The sequence below is a fragment of the Chenopodium album genome, chromosome 18, assembly GCF_948465745.1.
Source record: "Chenopodium album chromosome 18, dcCheAlbu1.1, whole genome shotgun sequence".
Taxonomy (NCBI): Eukaryota; Viridiplantae; Streptophyta; class Magnoliopsida; order Caryophyllales; family Amaranthaceae; genus Chenopodium; species Chenopodium album.
The window spans coordinates 46,592,243-46,597,895 of record NC_137851.1 but is presented as its reverse complement, the minus strand read 5'-3'; the positions used below and the strand labels follow the sequence as shown (position 1 = coordinate 46,597,895).

The following is a 5,653-nucleotide window of genomic DNA, read 5'->3' as shown; positions in this document are numbered from 1 at the left end:
GATAACAGTGTTAATTCAGAGAGGAAGAAAGAAAAGAGAAATAGTGACAAAAATGTAAATTCAGAGAGGAAGAAAGAAGAAAGAAACAGCAATACCACAGGAGTTACTCCCAGATGTAAAGGACTGAAAACAGCAATTCCAGGTTCTAGACCCTGCTGATTATTCAGTAAAGAGACAGATGGTACTTCTGCATCAAACAAATAGAAGAAAAGATGATCCAATTAATAACTTATGCAATGAAACTTACAGCTGAATCATTAAACAATAATGAACAAAATGTCTACAATTTTCATAATCTATATTTGATTTCCTTATGCCATCAATCTTGTGGTAACAACAATATCAAAACTTGGTACTTAAAATATTCAACAAATTAAAAACTAGACAAACCCCTAACTCAAATTGACAACTCCTAAAATTTTCAAATTAAAAGCAAAGCTAACAAAAATTCTAATAAGCATCTGTAGTGGAACCAGAACTGTATAGAAGTACAAACAACAAAGGCATACTATAAAGATCTATCTTGCCTGTCATGCTTGTACTCTTATACGACCAAACCCCCGTGTATATGTACAAACTACAAAGGCATACAATGGTGTCTCTTTTGATCAAGAAGTCACCTTCTTGACAATATATGTTGTGAGGTAAGTAGAGCACAGTAGTGATGCTAAAGTCAGGAAAGGTGCCTCTTACTATCCTCATGTAAGTGTTATATTGTCCTAATTTTGACTTTTGTCAATCACCAATGATCCCCACAAGAACATTCCCCATCTTTGAAATGATGAAATCGATTAGTGTCTCTAACAAAAATTTCTCGCCTTTCAATGCTGGAAATAAACTTTATAACTGCATGGCAATCGCCACATATTCTAAGGTTCTTGATTACACGAAGAGGAAACCCTGCAGGCGTATTTAGGAGTCCAAAAGCTACAGCCAACTTCTCACTATGTCCACACAACATCTGCTCCTTGTCCTGCTCTTCTACATCTTGTAGCACATAATCAATTTTAGGATCCAAACCTGCCTTCCTCATCTCTTTGCCTAGTGCTTCCATCTTATGAATAATTTGGGACATCTGGGGATGTGTTCTATCCCCTGCTAGAAGCATGTGAACTTTGTTCTTTATCTCAATCCAACTGCATCCAGGGTTTTTCTTTAAACCCATATCCTTCATCAAATCCCTTACCCTGTCAACATCACCCCACATGCCTTTTGAAGCATAAATGTTTGACAGAAGGGCATAGTTACCAGGATTCCAAGGTTCCAACTTAAAAAGCCTCTCGGCGGCTATTTCACCTAGCTTTAAGTTTTTGTAGGTTCTACAAGAACTCAGCAGAGCTCCCCAAACACAAGCATCAGGTTCAAAAGGCATTTCTTTAATCAATGAATAAGCTTCTTCAAGCTTTCCTACACGACTTAGGAGGCTCACCATGCAAGCATAATGCTCCATTTTAGCTTCAACACCATGCTCTTTTTGCATGCAATTGAAATAACGCCAGCCTTCATCGACAAGGCCTTTCTGGTTACAAGCAGATAGCAAACAAGTAAATGTTATAAAGTTAGGTTTTTGTCCACTCTTGAGCATCAAATCAAACATCTCCAAGGCTTCCTTGTCTTTTCCATGCATAGCGTATCCACCAATTACTGCATTCCAACTTACAGTGTTTCTGGTGGGCATTGCATCAAAACATAGCTGAGAATCCCTAATTTTGCCACACTTTGCATACATGTCTATGAGGGCACTGCCAACAAAAACATCATTCGTTATCTGCCTCCGGATAGAGAAGCAATGTGCTGCTTTCCCGTGCATTAATGCTGCAATGTTACCACAGGCAGGTAACAAGCAAGGAATTGTGACGGCATTGGGCTTCACACCAGCAAGCTGCATATCAGTGAAAAGCTCCAAAGCCTCAACATCTTTACCATTTTGGGAACAACAACTAATCATTGACGTCCAAGAAACAACATTTAGGTCCATCTTGTGTTCTCTCATTCGGCTAAACATTGCTAATGCATCATTGACAAGACCATTCCTAGCAAGCGCAGAAACTAGGGCATTGCACGAGCCTATTTCCATACAGCCCATCTCATCAAACACTTGTTTCATCTCCGAAACACAAGCATACTTACCATACATATCAACAAGGGAACTAACAACCCATTTATCACAAGCAAACCCCCTCTTGATCACATAACCATGAACTTGAATTCCCACATTCAAAACCTCCAAGTCCGCTATTGCAGCTAAAACACTAGAAAAACTACTTCCATCCGGCTGACAACCTCGTAAATGCATATCAAGAAACACATGAATAGCCTCCAAATGCCTTCCACTTTGATTAAACCCAGCTATCAAACCATTCCAAGACACCAAATTAGGTTCCAAACCCAACTTTCCCATATCACCAAAAAGTCTTTTCGCCAGACCCACATCCCCATTTCGAGCATAACCAGCAATCATAGCACTAAAAGTGACAACATCTGGTTCAGGAATTTCGTCGACCACTTTACGTGCAATACTCAACCGACCACATTTCACATACATATGAACTAAAGAAGACTGCACAATAACATCCAACGAACACCCAGATACTTGTGCAAGTCCATGAACCCGCCTACCAAGTTCGAAAGCCGAAAGCCCGGCACACGCCTTCGCCACAGCAGGCAGAAGATAACTATCAAGACATACACCCTTAGATAACATTTTCCTAAACAAATCAACAACATTGTAATAAAGATTGAATTTTGAAAATGCATTGATGATAATGGAGAAAGATGATGAACTGGGTTCGTCAATTGAGTCAAGAAAAATGGAAGCTTCGGCGAAACATCGGTGATTTGAGTACAAAGATAGTAGCTTTGAGGAGAGAGAATTGTCAATGAGAAAACCAGATTTGATAATGTGGGCATGAAGTTGACGAGTTCGAGCAGGTGAAAAGGTTGCTAAGTTGAGAATGGTGGGGATTGTCAAGGTTGATCTGCTTAATCGGAAAACTGGGTTTGACATGGCAATTTTACTTAAAATTTTTTGGTGATCATTTGAAGAATATGTTTAGAATTCCATGTTTAATTGGGAGTCGTGTGAAAATTTGAGTTAAAAAAAATAAAAGTCACTACTTAGTAGTAGGGCTGAGCAAAACTACCTGAAAAATCGAAAAATCGATCCGTAACCGTTCCGAAAATTAGGGTACCCGATTCGATAACCACAACGGTTTGGGTACCCGTTCTGATAATTTGTTATCGGGTATGGTTATTGGGTATCATTTTAAAATTAACGGTTACCCGATCCGATCCGATAAACATTTTTTTTGTGTTTTTTTTTCCCTACTTAAATCTATTTTTTTTTTAAATCTAAACTCTTACTTTACTTCATAATTACTTTATAATATCAATGATTAGTAATATTATTAATAATTTGGTCAAAATCATATGATATTGTTGTTAATTAGTGGTAAATTATATCATAATAACTACATAATTAAGTTTAATATCATTATTGGATATCTTATTGAGTACCCGATAACCGATCCGAAAATTTGGGTACCCGAACTAATCGGTTCGGGTTATGGATATCACTTTTAGGGATTTTGGTTATTGGGTACCCGAACCGTTAGTACTAACAGTACGGGTACCCGTCCCATGCTCACCCCTACTCAGTAGTTTGACGTTTGAGACTTTGAGCTATGGAAGGGGGAAGGGAGAAGGGAGAAGGGAGAAGGGATGAACTTTATAAGTTTTGGGAACCGAGTAGTAGAATGGGTCGGGTCGGCCTTTATCTTAATACATATATTTTGTTCGTATAAAAATTAACCAATATCCATATCTAGGGGTGTGCATAAACAGGACCGGACCTGAAAATCGACCTGACTCGGACCTGTTGGGACCAGACTTGTAGATTCAGGTCCGGTCTCGGTCCTTGAAATTCAAGGTTTCCGGTCCCGGTCCGGATCAGGTCCAAAACCAGGGTTTTCAGCTCTGGACCTGAAACCCGGTAAAATAGTGTTTTTTTTTTTTCAAAAATCAAAACAAGAAATCAGTTTCATTTCTAACCCTAACTCTTTCACTCACTCTCTCAGCCAACACCAACACAACATCACTCATTCACTCCTTCATGGCTCACGCTGCACACTCCTCTCAGGAGACCACCAGACACCAGTGGCCTACCGCCACCGGCACGAAAACCCCCCTAAACCGCCCTACACGCTGCATCAGCCATCACCATTCACCAATTCACCACATGCGAACTCTGGTATTATGTTTGGGTATTATTTAAGATTATTTTTTATATTTTAAAACTAAATCTAATTATGTTTGGGTATTTTGTATTTGAAATGATGAATTAAATGTGAGAATTTATATGTTTATTCATTTTTCAATTGCTTATAATGATTGTTTGATGTTTGCATGTTGAATTTCTGTTTTTTAGTTCATTTTTTTCAAATTCAGGTTTTTTTTTTTTTTTTTTTTTTTTTTTTTTGGTTTTTTTGATTTTAAATAACTATTTTCGAATTATTTTAGTTCATTTGTTTCGAATTCATGTTGAATTTTGGTTTCTTTCGAATTGTGAGTTTAATTTCTGTTTATTCTGTTTTTATTTTTTTTACAGTGTGCATTTTTTTATAGTGTATGTATTTTTTTACAGAGCTCTCAATCCAAAAGATCTGCTGCCTTTTCTCAACAAATGTCACTGCCACTTTCTGAAAAAGATATAGAAGAATTGCAATCAACTTGTAATTTTATGAATTATTTGTTATATTTGAGACTTAGAGATTTTATATAATTTATGTAGTTTTTGTGATTGTTTTTGCCAGATTTTATGTAACTATTAAATTATGCAATAGGAAACAGGTCCATAAACAGGTCCATATACAGGTCCTACAGGTTATTTATTTTTTTTTTAAAAAAAAAGAAAAACACACAAAACAGGTCTGTTCAGGTCCAAACCCGGACCGGACCTGTGGAATCAGGTCCGGTCTCTGGTCCTCAAAATTCCCTAATTCAGGTCCCGGTCCTAATAGGCCCGGTCCGATTTTGGACCGGTGTACAGCCCTATCCATATCTGTATATTTGTATTGTATATTCTATCACTTGTTGCTTGGTTATATGGATATTCTGTAATTGTTTTTGACACAATGTTTTGCTTAAGAAAATGTATACAGTGGTGGGTCAAATATAAGATTATTATTGTGTCTACAGATTTTGTGAATATGACGGGTAAAACAAATATTCGATTGTATAACCGCTGAAGTGAAGGGTATGGTAAGAAAATTTTAGTATTCGAGAAAGTCAACCTGGGGACGAGAAGTTGAAAAAGATTAAAGAGAAGATCGAGGAGGGGCAAGTATTGGACTTTTCAAGAGCCGATGATGGAAGCATGAGGTTTAAAGGGAGATAGTGTGTTCTCCAAAACAGAGGTGATCTTAAGTAGAAGTTGATGGAGGAAGCTCATAGGTCTCCTTATTCAATGCATCTCGGAGGGGATAAGTTGTATAAGGACATGAAGAAGACATTCTAGTGGCCGAACATGAAAAGAGAAGTGGCAGAATTTGTGTCTAGATGTTTGACTTGTCAAAAGGTCAAAATTGAGCATAAAAGACCACAAGGAACAGTTCAATCCTTGAAGGTGCCTAGTTGGAAGTGAGATTCGATATTA

At 37.6% G+C, this 5,653-nt stretch overlaps 1 pseudogene; it reads right to left on the bottom strand.

Moving 5' to 3' along the window:
• Positions 1-605: 605 nt before the first annotated feature.
• LOC145590959 (pentatricopeptide repeat-containing protein At1g20230 pseudogene) lies at positions 606-3,007 on the bottom strand (annotated as a pseudogene).
• Positions 3,008-5,653: the final 2,646 nt, after the last annotated feature.